The sequence below is a fragment of the Hyla sarda genome, chromosome 2 (genome assembly GCF_029499605.1).
Source record: "Hyla sarda isolate aHylSar1 chromosome 2, aHylSar1.hap1, whole genome shotgun sequence".
Taxonomy (NCBI): Eukaryota; Metazoa; Chordata; class Amphibia; order Anura; family Hylidae; genus Hyla; species Hyla sarda.
In genome coordinates, this window is record NC_079190.1 from 54,867,664 (window position 1) to 54,884,911 (window position 17,248).

At 49.1% G+C, this 17,248-nt stretch overlaps 1 protein-coding gene and 1 long non-coding RNA gene across 2 annotated transcripts in view; one reads left to right on the forward strand and one right to left on the reverse strand.

Moving 5' to 3' along the window:
• The window catches only part of FLT1 (fms related receptor tyrosine kinase 1), a 94,996-nt gene extending 93,915 nt beyond the window's left edge, over nucleotides 1–1,081 (reverse strand). The window contains exon 1 of the mRNA XM_056561832.1: nucleotides 975–1,081. The gene's annotated coding sequence lies outside the window, so the exon portion shown is untranslated. The remainder of the gene's footprint in view (nucleotides 1–974) is intronic.
• The window catches only part of LOC130358505 (uncharacterized), a 74,684-nt gene that overhangs the window by 28,584 nt on the left and 28,852 nt on the right, over nucleotides 1–17,248 (forward strand). The window lies entirely within an intron of this gene.

Genomic DNA, 17,248 nt, shown 5'->3' on the forward strand with positions numbered 1-17,248 from the left:
GCTTGTCCGGTTGAAAAGAATTATAATGACAATGAGGTCTTTCTATCCCAAGCGAATAAATTAAAAATCAGATTTCTGAACAGGGGATACCCAGAATGCGTTATTGAGGATGCTATGCAAAAAGTTTACAAAAATCCCCGAAATTAGTTATTGCATCCTAAAAAAGAAGAAATGTGACAAGCCTCAAAAATTTGTCATCTCATTTGATAACACCCCCCTCAATAATACAATCAGAAACACCATTAACAAATACTGGTACATGATTGAACAGGACCCACAATTAACAGATATTGCAAAGAACCACCCTATGATCACCTATTGCCGTAATAAAACCATAGGGAATGCCCTTAAGAAAATGACCACACAAATTAAAGATGCAAAAAAAGTAAACTGGTTAAAGGGTTTATAACCTACTGATAACTACCGATGTGCTAATTGCTCCGTTTGTGAACACAACCTAGCTAGGGCCTCATACAGACTAGGTGCTCATACCATCACGGTCAGAGAATTAATTATTTGTCAAACTTCTTTTGTAATATACAGTATGCCCTGATATGCCCTTGTGGCTTTTTTATATTGGTAAGACGAAAAGAAAGTTAAATCAGTGTGTGAAGGAGCACCTTAGATCTTTAAAAACAAAAGTAGGTGCCTCTCGCTTTATAAACCATTTAGATAGAGTCTTACCACCATAATGATCACAGAGCTGTAAAGTTTGCAGGCATAGAACAAGTTAATTGTCCAAGAAGGGGAGAAGACCGACACAAGCTGCTACTCTGTTCAGAAACTAGATGGATCATGAAACTTGATGTGTTAGGTCCGCTAGGCTTAAATGAGCGAAATGAGCTAAATGTCTTCCTTTCATTCACAGTAGGTATTGTTGTTTTTAACTGTTTGTGGATTTATGACATATTACTAGTGGTTTTACTATATGTTTACATGTTTCTATGGTTACATACTATGTTAAAACCATGTACCTGTAGCGGGATGACATCACCAGGGGCCTGAGGAAGCGCCAACAGGCATGAAACGGCCGCTGTCGTCCAGGTGAGACGTCCTTGCTGTTTGCTGCTCTACTTGTTGCTGTCACGATGCCGGCTGGCAGGTAGTGGATCCTCTGTGCCAGAGAGGGATTGGCGTGGACCGTGCTAGTGGATCGGTTCTAAGTCACTACTGGTTTTCACCAGAGCCCGCCGCAAAGCGGGATGGTCTTGCTGCGGCGGTAGTGACCAGGTCGTATCCACTAGCAACGGCTCAACCTCTCTGGCTGCTGAAGATAGGCGCGGTACAAGGGAGTAGACAGAAGCAAGGTCGGACGTAGCAGAAGGTCGGGGCAGGCAGCAAGGATCGTAGTCAGGGGCAACGGCAGGAGGTCTGGAACACAGGCTAGGAACACACAAGGAAACGCTTTCACTGGCACGATGGCAACAAGATCCGGCAAGGAAGTGCAGGGGAAGTGAGGTAATATAGGGAAGTGCACAGGTGATCAGACTAATTGGAACCACTGCGCCAATCAGCGGCGCAGTGGCCCTTTAAATCGCAAAGACCCGGCGCGCGCGCGCCCTAGGGAGCGGGGCCGCGCGCGCCGGGACAGGACCGACGGAGAGCGAGTCAGGTACGGGAGCCGGGGTGCGCATCGCGAGCGGGCGCTACCCGCATCGCGAATCGCATCCCGGCTGGAGGCGGTATCGCAGCGCCCCGGGTCAGTGGATCTGACCGAAGCGCTGCAGTGAGGAGAGTGTAGCGAGCGCTCCGGGGAGGAGCGGGGACCCGGAGCGCTCGGCGTAACAGTACCCCCCCCCCTTGGATCTCCCCCTCTTCTTAGAGCCTGAGAACCTGAGGAGCAGACTTTTGTCTAGGATATTGTCCTCAGGTTCCCAGGATCTCTCTTCTGGACCACAACCCTCCCAATCCACTAAAAAAAAGGTTTTCCCTCTGACCTTTTTGGATGCCAGAATCTCTTTGACGGAGAAGATGTCCGAGGAGCCGGAAACAGGAGTGGGAGGAACAGATTTGGGAGAGAAACGGTTGATGATAAGTGGTTTAAGAAGAGAAACGTGAAAGGCATTAGGAATACGAAGAGAAGGAGGAAGAAGAAGTTTGTAAGAGACAGGATTAATCTGGCACAAAATTTTGAAAGGACCAAGATAGCGTGGTCCCAACTTGTAGCTAGGGACACGGAAGCGGACATATTTAGCGGAGAGCTATACCTTGTCTCCAGGGGAAAAAATGGGAGGAGCTCTTCTTTTCTTATCCGCGAACTTCTTCATGCGTGATGAAGCCTGTAAGAGAGAATTTTGGGTCTCTCTCCATATGATGGAAAGGTCACGAGAAATTTCATCCACAGCGGGCAGACCAGAGGGCAAGGGGGTAGGGAGGGGGGGAAGAGGGTGACGGCCGTACACCACGAAAAATGGGGATTTGGAGGAAGATTCAGAGACTCTGAAGTTATACGAGAATTCGGCCCATGGTAGAAGATCTGCCCAGTCATCCTGGCGGGAGGAAACAAAATGTCGTAAATAATCACCCAAGACCTGGTTAATTCTTTCTACTTGTCCATTGGATTGAGGATGATATGCAGAAGAAAAATTTAATTTAATCTTGAGTTGTTTACAGAGAGCCCTCCAGAATTTAGACACGAATTGGACGCCTCTATCCGAGACGATCTGCGTAGGCAACCCGTGAAGACGAAAAATGTGTACAAAAAATTGTTTAGCCAACTGAGGCGCTGAAGGAAGACCAGGAAGAGGGATGAAATGTGCCATTTTGGAGAATCGATCAACGACCACCCAAATAACAGTGTTGCCACGGGAAGGGGGTAAGTCAGTAATAAAATCCATACCAATCAGAGACCAAGGCTGTTCGGGGACAGGCAGAGGATGAAGAAAACCAGCGGGCTTCTGGCGAGGAGTCTTATCCCGGGCACAGATAGTGCAGGCTCGCACAAAGTCCACAACATCCGTCTCCAGAGTCGGCCACCAATAGAAGCGAGAGATGAGTTGCACAGATTTCTTGATGCCCGCATGACCTGCGAGATGGGAGGAGTGACCCCATTTGAGGATTCCGAGGCGTTGGCGTGGAGAAACAAAGGTCTTTCCTGGAGGAGTTTGCCTGATGGAGGCTGGAGAAGTGGAAATCAGGCAGTCAGGAGGAATGATGTGTTGCGGAGAGAGTTCAATTTCAGAAGCATCCGAGGAACGAGAGAGAGCATCGGCCCTAATGTTCTTATCGGCAGGCCGAAAGTAAATTTCAAAATTAAATCGGGCAAAGAACAGAGACCACCTGGCCTGGCGAGGATTCAGCCGTTGGGCAGACTGGAGGTAGGAGAGGTTCTTGTGATCGGTGTAAATAATAACTGGAAACCTTGATCCCTCCAGCAGATGCCTCCATTCCTCAAGTGCTAATTTAATGGCTAGAAGCTCTCGATCCCCGATGGAGTAGTTCCTCTCCGCCGGAGAGAAGGTCCTAGAAAAAAAACCACAAGTGACAGCATGCCCGGAAGAATTTTTTTGTAGAAGGACAGCTCCAGCTCCCACTGAGGAGGCATCAACCTCCAATAGGAAGGGTTTGGATGGGTCAGGTCTGGAGAGCACGGGAGCCGAAGAAAAGGCAGACTTGAGCCGTTTAAAGGCGTCTTCCGCTTGAGGAGGCCAAGACTTGGGATCGGCATTTTTTTTGGTTAAAGCCACGATAGGAGCCACAACGGTAGAAAAATGTGGAATAAATTGCCTGTAATAATTGGCGAACCCCAAAAAACGTTGGATAGCACGGAGTCCGGAGGGGCGTGGCCAATCTAAGACGGCAGAGAGTTTGTCTGGATCCATTTGTAGTCCCTGGCCAGAGACCAAGTATCCTAGGAAAGGAAGAGATTGGCATTCAAACAGACATTTCTCTATTTTGGCATAGAGTTGATTGTCACGAAGTCTCTGAAGAACCATACGGACATGCTGGCGGTGTTCTTCTAGATTGGCAGAAAAAATCAGGATATCGTCCAGATATACAACAACACAGGAGTATAAGAGATCACGAAAAATTTCATTAACAAAGTCTTGGAAGACGGCAGGGGCGTTGCACAGGCCAAAGGGCATGACCAGATACTCAAAGTGTCCATCTCTGGTGTTAAATGCCGTTTTCCATTCATCCCCCTCTCTGATGCGGATGAGATTATAAGCACCTCTTAAGTCCAGTTTGGTAAAGATGTGGGCACCTTGGAGGCGATCAAAGAGTTCAGAGATGAGGGGTAGGGGGTAGCGGTTCTTAACCGTGATTTTATTAAGACCGCGGTAGTCAATGCAAGGACGTAGGGAGCCATCTTTTTTGGACACAAAGAAAAATCCGGCTCCGGCAGGAGAGGAGGATTTACGGATAAAGCCCTTTTTTAAATTTTCCTGGACGTATTCAGACATGGCAAGAGTCTCTGGGGCGGACAGAGGATAAATTCTGCCCCGGGGTGGAGTAGTGCCCGGGAGGAGGTCGATAGGACAATCATAAGGCCTGTGAGGAGGTAGAGTCTCAGCTTGTTTTTTGCAAAAAACATCCGCAAAGTCCATATAGGCCTTAGGGAGGCCGGTTACAGGAGGAACCACAGAGTCACGGCAAGGGTTACTGGGAACCGGTTTTAGGCAGTCCTTGGAACAAGAGGGCCCCCAACTCTTGATCTCCCCAGTGGACCAATCCAGGGTTGGGGAATGAAGTTGAAGCCAGGGAAGTCCAAGGAGAATTTCAGAAGTGCAATTGGGGAGGACCAAAAGTTCAATCCTCTCGTGATGAGATCCGATGCACATTAGAAGGGGCTCCGTGCGGAAACGTATGGTACAGTCCAATCTTTCATTGTTTACACAATTGATGTAGAGGGGTCTGGCGAGACTGGTCACTGGGATGTTGAACCTGTTGACGAGAGAGGCCAAAATAAAATTTCCTGCAGATCCGGAGTCCAAGAAGGCCATAGTAGAGAAGGAGAAGGCAGAGGCAGATATCCGCACAGGCACAGTAAGACGTGGAGAAGCAGAGTAGACATCAAGGACTGTCTCACCTTTGTGCGGAGTCAGCGTACGTCTTTCCAGGCGGGGAGGACGGATAGGACAATCCTTCAGGAAGTGTTCGGTACTAGCACAGTACAGGCAGAGACTCTCCATGCGGCGTCGTGTCCTCTCTTGAGGTGTCAGGCGAGACCGGTCGACCTGCATAGCCTCCACGGCGGGAGGCACAGGAACAGATTGCAGGGGACCAGAGGAGAGAGGAGCCGGGGAGAAGAAACGCCTCGTGCGAACAGAGTCCATATCCTGGCGGAGCTCCTGACGCCTTTCGGAAAAACGCATGTCAATGCGAGTGGCTAGGTGAATGAGTTCATGTAGATTAGCAGGGATTTCTCGTGCGGCCAGAACATCTTTAATGTTGCTGGATAGGCCTTTTTTAAAGGTCGCGCAGAGGGCCTCATTATTCCAGGATAATTCTGAAGCAAGAGTACGGAATTGTACGGCATACTCGCCAACGGAAGAATTACCCTGGACCAGGTTCAACAGGGCAGTCTCAGCAGAAGAGGCTCGGGCAGGTTCCTCAAAGACACTTCGGATTTCCGAGAAGAAGGAGTGTACAGAGGCAGTGACGGGGTCATTGCGGTCCCAGAGCGGTGTGGCCCAAGACAGGGCTTTTCCAGACAGAAGGCTGACTACGAAAGCCACTTTAGACCTTTCAGTGGGAAACTGGTCCGACATCATCTCCAAGTGCAGGGAACATTGGGAAAGAAAGCCACGGCAAAACTTAGAGTCCCCATCAAATTTATCCGGCAAGGATAGGCGTAGACCAGAAGCGGCCACTCGCTGCGGAGGAGGTGCAGGAGCTGGCGGAGGAGATGATTGCTGAAGCTGTGGTAGTAACTGCTGTAGCATAACGGTCAGTTGAGACAGCTGTTGGCCTTGTTGCGCTATCTGTTGTGACTGCTGGGCGACCACCGTGGTGAGGTCAGCGACAACTGGCAGAGGAACTTCAGCGGGATCCATGGCCGGATCTACTGTCACGATGCCGGCTGGCAGGTAGTGGATCCTCTGTGCCAGAGAGGGATTGGCGTGGACCGTGCTAGTGGATCGGTTCTAAGTCACTACTGGTTTTCACCAGAGCCCGCCGCAAAGCGGGATGGTCTTGCTGCGGCGGTAGTGACCAGGTCGTATCCACTAGCAACGGCTCAACCTCTCTGGCTGCTGAAGATAGGCGCGGTACAAGGGAGTAGACAGAAGCAAGGTCGGACGTAGCAGAAGGTCGGGGCAGGCAGCAAGGATCGTAGTCAGGGGCAACGGCAGGAGGTCTGGAACACAGGCTAGGAACACACAAGGAAACGCTTTCACTGGCACGATGGCAACAAGATCCGGCAAGGAAGTGCAGGGGAAGTGAGGTAATATAGGGAAGTGCACAGGTGATCAGACTAATTGGAACCACTGCGCCAATCAGCGGCGCAGTGGCCCTTTAAATCGCAAAGACCCGGCGCGCGCGCGCCCTAGGGAGCGGGGCCGCGCGCGCCGGGACAGGACCGACGGAGAGCGAGTCAGGTACGGGAGCCGGGGTGCGCATCGCGAGCGGGCGCTACCCGCATCGCGAATCGCATCCCGGCTGGAGGCGGTATCGCAGCGCCCCGGGTCAGTGGATCTGACCGGAGCGCTGCAGTGAGGAGAGTGTAGCGAGCGCTCCGGGGAGGAGCGGGGACCCGGAGCGCTCGGCGTAACAGTTGCACTTTGGGGATGCTGCTGTTCATATTGGGACTTTTCATGTACAAGACATGTTGCTGAATAAAATAGCTTAAACAACAACAAAGACGTGGTCTCAAATGCCTGGAGGTGCTCAACCCCAAATGCGGTTGTGCATTTATGCTGGGGGAGCAGATCCTGCCCTTGTAGTCCATTGCTAGGGGAGATCCCCAGCATAAAAATGCATACAATGGAGGATGCCTGCAGCGGACTACAAGTGCCACAATAGAATCCTACACCAGATAAACGGTGTGGATGTGTAACAATTAGAATAATACAAGAATGTAGATGCACTACTGTGGTAGATGTAAACAATGACATTGGCTATCCCTCAACACTGATGTTAAAATTGAGACATTCGCCAGTGTATCCTTATATGAAGGACACACCAGAGCCCGCACACCAACGCCAAGATTTCTCAAGTGGCACGGGACCTAACACTAAACTTACCTGTGCATGAAACGCAAAACCTGGGGCCAGTGGGCAATTGTGGCAATTACGGTAGTCTGCTGCAGGCATCCCCCATTGTATTCATTTTTATGCTGGGGATCGCCCCAGCAACAGACCACAAGGGCAGGATCTGCTTCCCCAGCATAAATGCACAACCGCATTTGGGGTTTAGCACCTCCTGCCATTTGAGACCACTTCTTTGTTGTTGTTTAAACTTTATACTTGGAGGTGTGTAAACTACATATGTAATGCGCCTTGAACATCTCCCAGGCAGCATTAAGGTTCACCTGTGAGGCCATGCACCTATATCAGCCAACTTAGGTGGGGCTTGTAGTCTGCCTCCCTCCTCCCATTGTATGTGTGCTCAGTCACACTGGAGGCAGTGGCGTCTCCAGCATTCATATTTAGGGGGGGGCACATGGGGGGCCAGTGACAAAAGTGGGGGGGGCAATTTTAAAACGTGTGTGTATGTGTATATATATATATATATATATATATATATATATATATATATATATACATACACACACATATACACACACACACACACACATACACCATGCAGAACATGTTTAATTTACCTTACCTTATCACAATACAGACCCCTGAATCATCACCACTTACCATAAAACAGACCCCATAATCAGACCCCACTATAATACAGACCCCAGAATCAGATCCCTGCATAATAGACCCCATCCCCCTCCATAATACAGACCCCAGTCGTGTTGCGCAATAATATACATACAGTTACATTAACTGACTCACAATTCACATCTTTTATGGTCGGCGTCATCCTCTTTCCTTCTGTTCTCCATCTGGCTCAGACCGTCATGACGACTTCTTCCAGCCAAAGCCCATCACTGCAGCATCTGCAAGACAAACATCTTAGTTTCTGCATTTTTTCCAGTGCCCTCCCCAGAAGTGCAGAATTCAGTGGAGTTTATTCCATTCCAAACAGTGTTACAGAGCAAGCAACGTTTCAGCGACCTGTCTTCACCTTTGCCAAGCACTAGAAGCGACGAATCGTAGCCTGCTCTGTAACTCTGTTTAGAATGGAATAAACTCCACTGAACTGCACTTGATACTTTGGTGTGCTAAGATTGTCCTTGGATATAGGTGGCTAGCTAGGTTGGTAGGAAGCCAATTAGGTAGATAGGTAGCGATGTAGATATGGAGGTTCATAGGTAGGTAGCAAGGTAGCTAAGTAGGTAGCCAGGTAGGTAAGTGGGTAGCTATGTATGTAGGTAGGTAGCTGGGTAGCTAGCTAGCTAGGTAATTAGGTTGCTATGTAGGTAAGTAGCTATGTAGGTAAGTAACCAGGAGGCTAAGTAGGTGGGTAGGTAGCCAGTAATAAGGTTGGAAGCCAGATAGGGAAGTAGCCAGGCAGGTAATTAGGTATTTTTCAAGGTAGGGAAATAGCCAGGCAGGTAACTAGGTAGGTTGCCAGGTAGGGAAGTAGCCAAGCAGGTAATTGGGTAGGTAGCCAAGTAGGGAAGTAGCTAGTGCTCCTTCACATCATCACCCCCCTCTCACCTACACCCCCCTCACCTCCTCCACATCATCACCCCCCTCTCCTCCTCCACATCATCACCCCCCTCTCCTCCTCCACATCATCACCCCCCTCTCACCTACACCCCCCTCACCTCCTCCACATCATCACCCCCCTCTCCTCCTCCACATCATCACCCCCCTCTCCTCCTCCACATCATCACCCCCCTCTCCTCCTCCACATCATCACCCCCCTCTCACCTGCACATCATCACCCCCCTCTCCTCCTCCACATCATCACCCCCCTCTCCTCCTCCACATCATCACCCCCCTCTCACCTACACACAACCCCCCTCACCTCCTCCACATCATCACCCCCCTCTCCTCCTCCACATCATCACCCCCCTCTCACCTGCACATCATCACCCCCCTCACCTCCTCCACATCATCGCCCCCCTCTCCTCCTCCACATCATCACCCCCTCTCCTCCTCCATATCATCACCCCCTCTCCTCCTCCACATCATCACCCCCCTCTCACCTGTACACAACCCCCCTCACCTCCTCCACATCATCGCCCCCCTCTCCTCCTCCACATCATCGCCACCCTCTCCTCCTCCACATCATCACCCCCTCTCACCTACACACAACCCACCTCAGCTCCTCCACATCATCGCCCCCCCTCTCCTCCTCCACATCATCACCCCCTCTCCTCCTCCATATCATCACCCCCTCTCCTCCTCCACATCATCCCCCCCTCTCCTCCTCCACATCATCACCCCCCTCTCACCTGTACACAACCCCCCTCACCTCCTCTACATCATCGCCCCCCTCTCCTCCTCCACATCATCATCCCCCTCTCACCTGCACATCATCACCCCCCTCACCTCCTCTACATCATCGCCCCCTCTCACCTGCACATCATCACCCCCCTCACCTCCTCCACATCATCAACCCCCTCTCACCTGCACCCCCCCTCACCTCCTCCACATCATCACCCCCCTCTCACCTGCACAGACCCCCCTCACCTCCTCCACATCATCACCCCCCTCACCTCCTCCACATCATCACCCCCCTCACCTCCTCCACATCATCACCCCCCTCACCTCCTCCACATCATCACCCCCCTCACCTCCTCCACATCATCACCCCCCTCACCTCCTCCACATCATCACCCCCCCTCACCTCCTCCACATCATCACCCCCCCTCACCTCCTCCACATCATCACCCCCCTCACCTCCTCCACATCATCACCCCCCTCACCTCCTTCACATCATCACCCCCCTCACCTCCTCCACATCATCACCACCCTCACCTCCTCCACCCCCCCCTCCTCCACATCATCAACCCCCCCCACCCCCCCCTCCTCCACATCATCAACCCCCCCCACCCCCCCCTCCTCCACATCATCGACCCCACCCCCCACCCCTCCTCCACATCATCGACCCCCCACCCCTCCTCCACATCATCGACCCCACCCCCCACCCCTCCTCCACATCATCGACCCCCCACCCCCCCTCCTCCACATCATCAACCCCCCCCACCCCCCCTCCTCCACATCATCAACCCCCTCCCACCCCCCCCCTCCTCCACATCATCAACCTCCCCCTCCTCCACATCATCGACCCCCCCCCACCCCTCCTCCACATCATCGACCCCCCCCACCCCTCCTCCACATCATCGACCCCACCCCCCACCCCTCCTCCACATCATCGACCCCCCCACCCCCCCTCCTCCACATCATCAACCCCCCCACCCCCCCTCCTCCACATCATCAACCACCCCCACCCCCCCCCCCCCTCCTCCACATCATCAACCCCCCCCCCACCCCCCCACCCTCCTCCACATCATCAACCCCCCCCACCCCCCCTCCTCCACATCATCAACCCCCCCCCACACCCCCCCTCCTCCACATCATCAACCCCCCCCCCGCCCCACCCTACCCCCACCCCCATGATGATTAAAAAATTGAAAATAAACCTTTTACTCACCTATACGCACGCTCTCCTCAGCAGCACAGGGGGCTGCGTTCTTCTCCCGCTATAGTGCAGGCGCCGATGAGTGACGTCATCGGCGCCTGCACTGCGTGGGGGCAGAGTTCACAGGTCTCCTCTCAGTGAAGCGGCAGGTCCTGCGGCTCACACTGAGAGGAGGCTTAGCTGTGTGTGCACACAGCTGAAAGCGGCGCTGGCTCGCCTGGGGATCCGGGACAAGTGTCCTGGATCCCCATTAGCGGAGTGAGCACCTCTCCGCCCGGAGCCCCGCGTGCCATGAGTGGTTGCCGACCCGACTATTTTAAATTGGGGGGGGCACAAGGGGGGGCACGGCCTGATCTAGGGGGGGCCATGGCCCCCTCTGGCCCCCCCCTAGCGACGCCACTGACTGGAGGGTACCTGGGAGGAGGCTGTTAGTCGGCCTAATGCGGCTGTAATTGTCCACTGGCCCCTGGTTTTGCTTATCATGCACAGGTAATACTGGCTAATGTTTAAATTTTAACATCAGTGTTGAGGGATAGCCAATGTCATTGTATACATCTACCACAATAGTGCACTTAAATTCTTGTATTATATGAATAAAATAGCTGCATGAAGATCTAGCTGGGTGAGTGCGATCTACAGTTCTTTTTCCTTGGACAATACTTGTTTAATTTCCTATAATATAAAATGTTTTAATGGCTGTTCAACAGAAATCGGAATCTATCTATCTATCTAGGAACAAATGGCAGAAACAGCACAACCTTTCAGTAAATAGAGGATGACGTGTGCCCGTGGACAATAACCTGGTCCCAGTCGCAGATCAGGTACAGACATCCAAATACCAAGCAAAGAACTCCAGTGGCACTCCAAATATTCAAAGCAAAATGTAGTGTTTATTCACCCATGGGTCAATAAACACTACATTTTGCTTTGAATATTTGAAGTGCCACTGGAGTTCTTTGCTTGGTATTTGGATATCTATCTATCTATCTCATATCATTCATCTATCTATCTATCTATCTATCTCATATCTATCTCATATCTATCTATCTATCATCTATCTATCTATGTATCTTCTATCTATCTCATATCTACCTATCTCATATCTATCTATCTCATATCTACCTATCTCATATCTTGTCTATCTATCTCATATCTATCTCATATCTATTTATCTCATATCCATCTATCTATCTCATATCTATCTATCTATTTATCTCATATCTATCTATCTATTTCACAAGTGTAAGTGTATGGGAGATTTATCAAAACCTGGGCAGAGGAAAAGTTGCCCAGTTGTCCATAGCAACCAATCAGATCGCTTCTTTCATTTTGCAGAGGCCTTGTTAAAAATGAAAGAAGCGATCTGATTGGTTGCTATGGGCCACTGGGCAACTTTTCCTCTGCCCAGGTTTTGATAAATAATTGTGTAAATGTAAATGTATGCTCTATGGGGGAGCTATTTCAAAACCTGTTCAGAGGAAAAGTTGTCCAGTTACCAATAGTGATGAGTGGCATAGGCCATATTCAAATTCGTGATATTTCGCGAATATATGGACGAATATTCTTCATATATTCGCGAAATTCGCATATTCATTTTTTTTGCGTATTCGAAAATATATGCGCATATTCGCGAATATTGAGCCCTGCCTTCTTTAAAGGGGTACTCCGGTGCTTAAACATCTTATCCCCTATCCAAAGGATAGGGGATAAGATGCCTGATCGCGGGAGTCCCGCAGCTGGGGACCCCCGGGATCATGCACGCGGCACCCCATTTGTAATCAGACCCGGAGCGTGTTCGCTCCGGTTCTGATTATGGTCGACCGCAGGGCGGGCGGCGTGTGACGTCATGCCTCCGCCCCCGTGTGACGTCACGCTCCGCCCCTCAATGCAAGCCTACGGGAGGGGGCGTGATAGCTATCACGCCCCCTCCCTTCGGCTCGCATTGAGGGGCGGAGCGTGACGTCACACGGGGGCGGAGGCATGACGTCACACGCCGCCGGCCCTGCGGTCGCCGGTAATCAGTCCTGGAGCGAACACGCTCCGGGCACTGATTACAAACGGGGTGATGCATGCATGATCCCGGGGGTCCCCAGCTGCGGGACTCCCGCGATCAGGCATCTTATCCCCTATCCTTTGAATAGGGGATAAGATGATTAAGCACCGGAGAACCCCTTTAATGGTATAGGGAACTGTGACTAGTGCATTAACTCTGTGATTTTTTGCTCTCTGAAACCAATAGGCCCATTGTGGTCTATGGGGATCGCACAGCATGTAAAATAGTAAACTAAGCAGGACCGTCTCGGCAGCACAGTGGATGGGAGACCACCAGGGGTTCGAGTCCCAGTGTGGGACAGAGTTTTACAGTGTTTGGGCTTAACTTTACTTTCCTGGAAACACTGCGGCTTAACTTTACTTTCTTGGAAACGCTGCTGAGTTGCCCGTAGCAACCAATCAGATTGCTTCTTTCATTTTTCACAAAGTTGCCCATAGCAACCAGACTACTTCCTTCATTTTTCAGAGGCCTTTTCAAAAATGAAGGAAGCAATCTGATTGGTTGCTATGGGCAACTGCCCAACTCTTCCTCTACACTGGTTTTCTGCATATGCGCATATTGGCGAATATTGAGTCCTCCCTTCTTTAATTAATGGTATAGGGAACTATGGCTGGTGCATTAACTCCGTGGTTTTTTGCCCATTGAAACCAATAGGCCCAATGTGGATCTCACGGCATGTTAAACAGTAAGCTAAGCAGGACAGTCTCGGCAGCACAGTGGATGGGAGACCACCATGGGTTTGAGTTCTGGGGTGGGACAGAGTGTTACAGTGCTGTGGTTTAACTTTACTTTCCTGGAAAAGCAGCTGAGTTGCCCATAGCAACCAATCAGATTGCTTCTTTAATTTTTGAAAAGGCATCTGAAAAATGAAGGACGCAATCTGGTTGCTATGGGCAACTCAGAAACTTTTCCAGGAAAAGTTTCTGAGTTGCCCATAGCAACCAATCAGATCGCTTCTTTCATTTTGCAGAGGCCTTGTGAAAAATGAAAGAAGCAATCTGATGGGCCATGGGCATCTGCCATGGGCAACTCAGCAGCGTTTCCAGGAAAGTAAAATTAAATGGGCACTGTCATGAAGTAAAAAAATTGATATGTTGTAGTACTTAAGTACTACAACATATCTCTAATATACTTTAATTCAAAAAAAGGGATTTTAAACAAGTTTAAAATCACTTTTAAATGCACTGCGGGGGTCGTGTGAGGGGACAGGAGAACTCCCCCTGTATGTATGTGGTGTATATACAGGATCTAGTGTGGCACATACAGTGCATCTGTATGTGTAATGTCAACATGGGCTAGTCTGGTATACAGCATGCATCTATTCTGTATGGTGTGTGTGTATATATATATATATATATATATATATATACACAGTGCATTTATTCTGTATGGTGTGTGTGTATATATATATATATATATATATATATATACAGTGCATTTATTCTGTATGGTGTGTGTGTATATATATATATATATATATATATATATATATATATATATACATATATATATATATATATACATATATATATATATATATATATATATATATATATATATATACACACACTAGTGGCCGAATACATTCAACAGTGACGTCACTACTTAATTTAGACTCATTTTAGCCTGGCAATGAGTCGAAATTCAGGCACTGCGGTGCTCCCTCCGGCCTGTCAATCAAACAGGCGAGAGCGAGCATGCTGATAGCTGGGGCTGCGCGCATTGGCCAGCTCCACTGGTCTTGCGCACGGCCCCGCCCGCCCCCGTTACCCTGTCCCTGTGCCCACGAGCGCGATCGCTACCATCACCGCTAGCAGGGTCCCTGTGCCCACTAGCGGTGTCACAAGAATGCCGAGCGCGGCTCTGTTCCCCGTCCCTGTCAGCTCTCAGGGTACGGGAACAGATTTAAAAGCCTCGCGCGCAACTAACGTAGTACTGCGCATGCGCAGTACTATGCAAATAGCGCAGGGCTAACGCCAGGCTCCCAGCGCTGCCTACGTTAGCCCTACCCTATTTGCGTAGTGCTGCGCCTGCTCAGTACTACATTAGCCGCGCGCAAGGCTTTTAAATCTATTCCCGTACCTTGAGAGCTGACAGGGACGGGGAACAGAGCCGCGCTCTGCATTCTTGTGACACCGCTAGTGGGCACAGGGACCCCGTTAGCGGTGATGGTAGCGCTCTCGCTCGCGGGAGGCATTCTTGTGACACTATGACACTAGACAATTCACAACTACAATTCTCAGCATGGCCTGACAGCTAATAGCAATCATGGCATGCTGGGAGTTGTAGTTGGGAAACAGCTGGAGGCACCCTATTAGATAAATAACACTCATGCATAGACGATGTGAGGGCGGAAGCAAGCGCCCAGCAAGGCGTCAGTGACGTCGCGCCTGTTGGGAAGCGCTGCTTCCTGCCCTGCTTTATAGAGCAGATTTAGAAGCACTAAATCTGCTCTATTAAAGTGATTAAAACATTTTTGAAGCCAGATAGGGGATTAGGGCTAGATTACTACTAGGTAGGGACATATTAGATTATATGGTACTTGGTGGGAGCTACTCTTTAAGCCACAACACTGTAAAAATCTGTGCCACCCAGGGATTCGAACCCATGGTGGTCTCCCATCCACTGTACTGTCAAGATGGTGCTGCTTAGCTTACTGTTTTACATGCCATGAGATCCCCATAGACCACAATGGGCCTATTGGTTTCAATGGGCAAAAATTCACATAGTTAATGCACTAGTCACAGTTCCCTATACCATGAAATAAGGGAAGACTCAATATTCGCGCATATGCGCATACATTTTCGCATATGCGCATACAATTTTGCATATGCGAAAAAAATGAATATTCATAATTACGAATATATAGCACTATATTCGTAATATTCACAAATATGCGATATTCGCGATTAAAATTCGAATTGTGAATATTCGCGAGCAACACTAGTTACAATAAGATCCCCCATTGCTGCAGTTGGGTCACTTTCTGTGCTCCCATAGGAAATGCCCATTCAACTACCTGCCGCAGTCAGTCAGTTGTTGGGGCGGAGTACCCCTTTAATTTACTTTACTTTACTATAGTAAATGTGTATAAGAAATTACCTTGTGAACCTAACATGACCCAATATACATGTTAGAGAGAATATCATTACTACACAAACACATATGTACATGTTAGAAATTATTTCTTATAGATCTGACCGTACAATTCTGGACTAGTTAAAAAATAGTGATCAGAAGTAAGTAGGAATTTCTTGGTGCAGAAAGTATCTTAGATGGAATGAAATCCATGACCTAAGGACTCCAAAACAGCAGTACTGACCACTGGTCACCAGGTCACCCAATTATCTCCAAAAATAGAAGACTACACAAAACATCCAAAAACTTAGTTCTACATGACTTCCTGCAAAAAATGTTAGCAGGTGGTAGGAACATGACTGCAGATTCATTATGAATCGGCTTTCTTTCCGGAGGAATTATATGTTGAATTTGTATTATTAAAATTATATTTGCAAGCAAGACGTGCAAAAATAAGGGAACAAAATCAGTGCATTGTATTTGTGTCATAGAAACGTCCCCCACCCACTTGTTCTACTTTCATAATATATTTTGTTTATTACAAAAAATGTTATTTACACCATATGACCTATCACACACCCAATGAATCAGCCACCTTTTTAACCAAGTGGTAGTTTGTGCTTAGAAATATGTATGCAAAAAAGCATCCAAATACATTTAAAACTGCAGCTATACTTTAAAGGGGTATTCCACTGCCCCAGCATTCTGCAAATTTTATTCCGAACGCTTGGAGCTGGCGGCGGGGGTCGTGACATCACACCCCGCCCCTTCAATGCAAGTCTATGGGAGGGGGCGTGGTGGCCGCCACGCCCCCTCCCATAGACTTGCATTAAGGGGGCGTGGCACAACATCACAATGGGCGTGGCCATGACATCAAGATCCCCGCCACCTGCACCCAGTGTTCTAAATGAATGCTAGGTGGAGCACAGAGATCGTGGGGGTCCCAGCTGCGGGAACTCGCAATCAGACATCTTATCCCCTATCCTTTGGATAGGGGATAAGATGTTTAGGGGCAGAGTACCCCTTTAAATTGTTTTTTACACAGTTGTCCCCTTCAACATCATCCACTTTTATTACACCATGCGCTCATATTCACTTTGGACCTATACATACAGTGGTGCTTGAACATTTGTAAATCCATCAGAATTTTCTGTATTTTTGCATAGTTTAACCTAAATTTTCATCAGAAGTATAAGTATAAAAATAGATACAGGGAACCACATAAAAAATAAAAAATAAATATTAGACTTGGTCCCTACATCACATATAGTAAGTGAACCTTTGCTTTCAGTATCTGTAGAACCCCCTTGTGCCGTAATAACATTTCCATTAATTGTTAGTCCCGCACATTGCCTTGGAAGAATATTAGCCCATGCCTCCATACAAAACAGCTTCAGCTCTATAATATGGTGGGTTTCTCCCTTAAACTGCTTGCTTTAGATCCTTCCTCAACATTTCTATTGG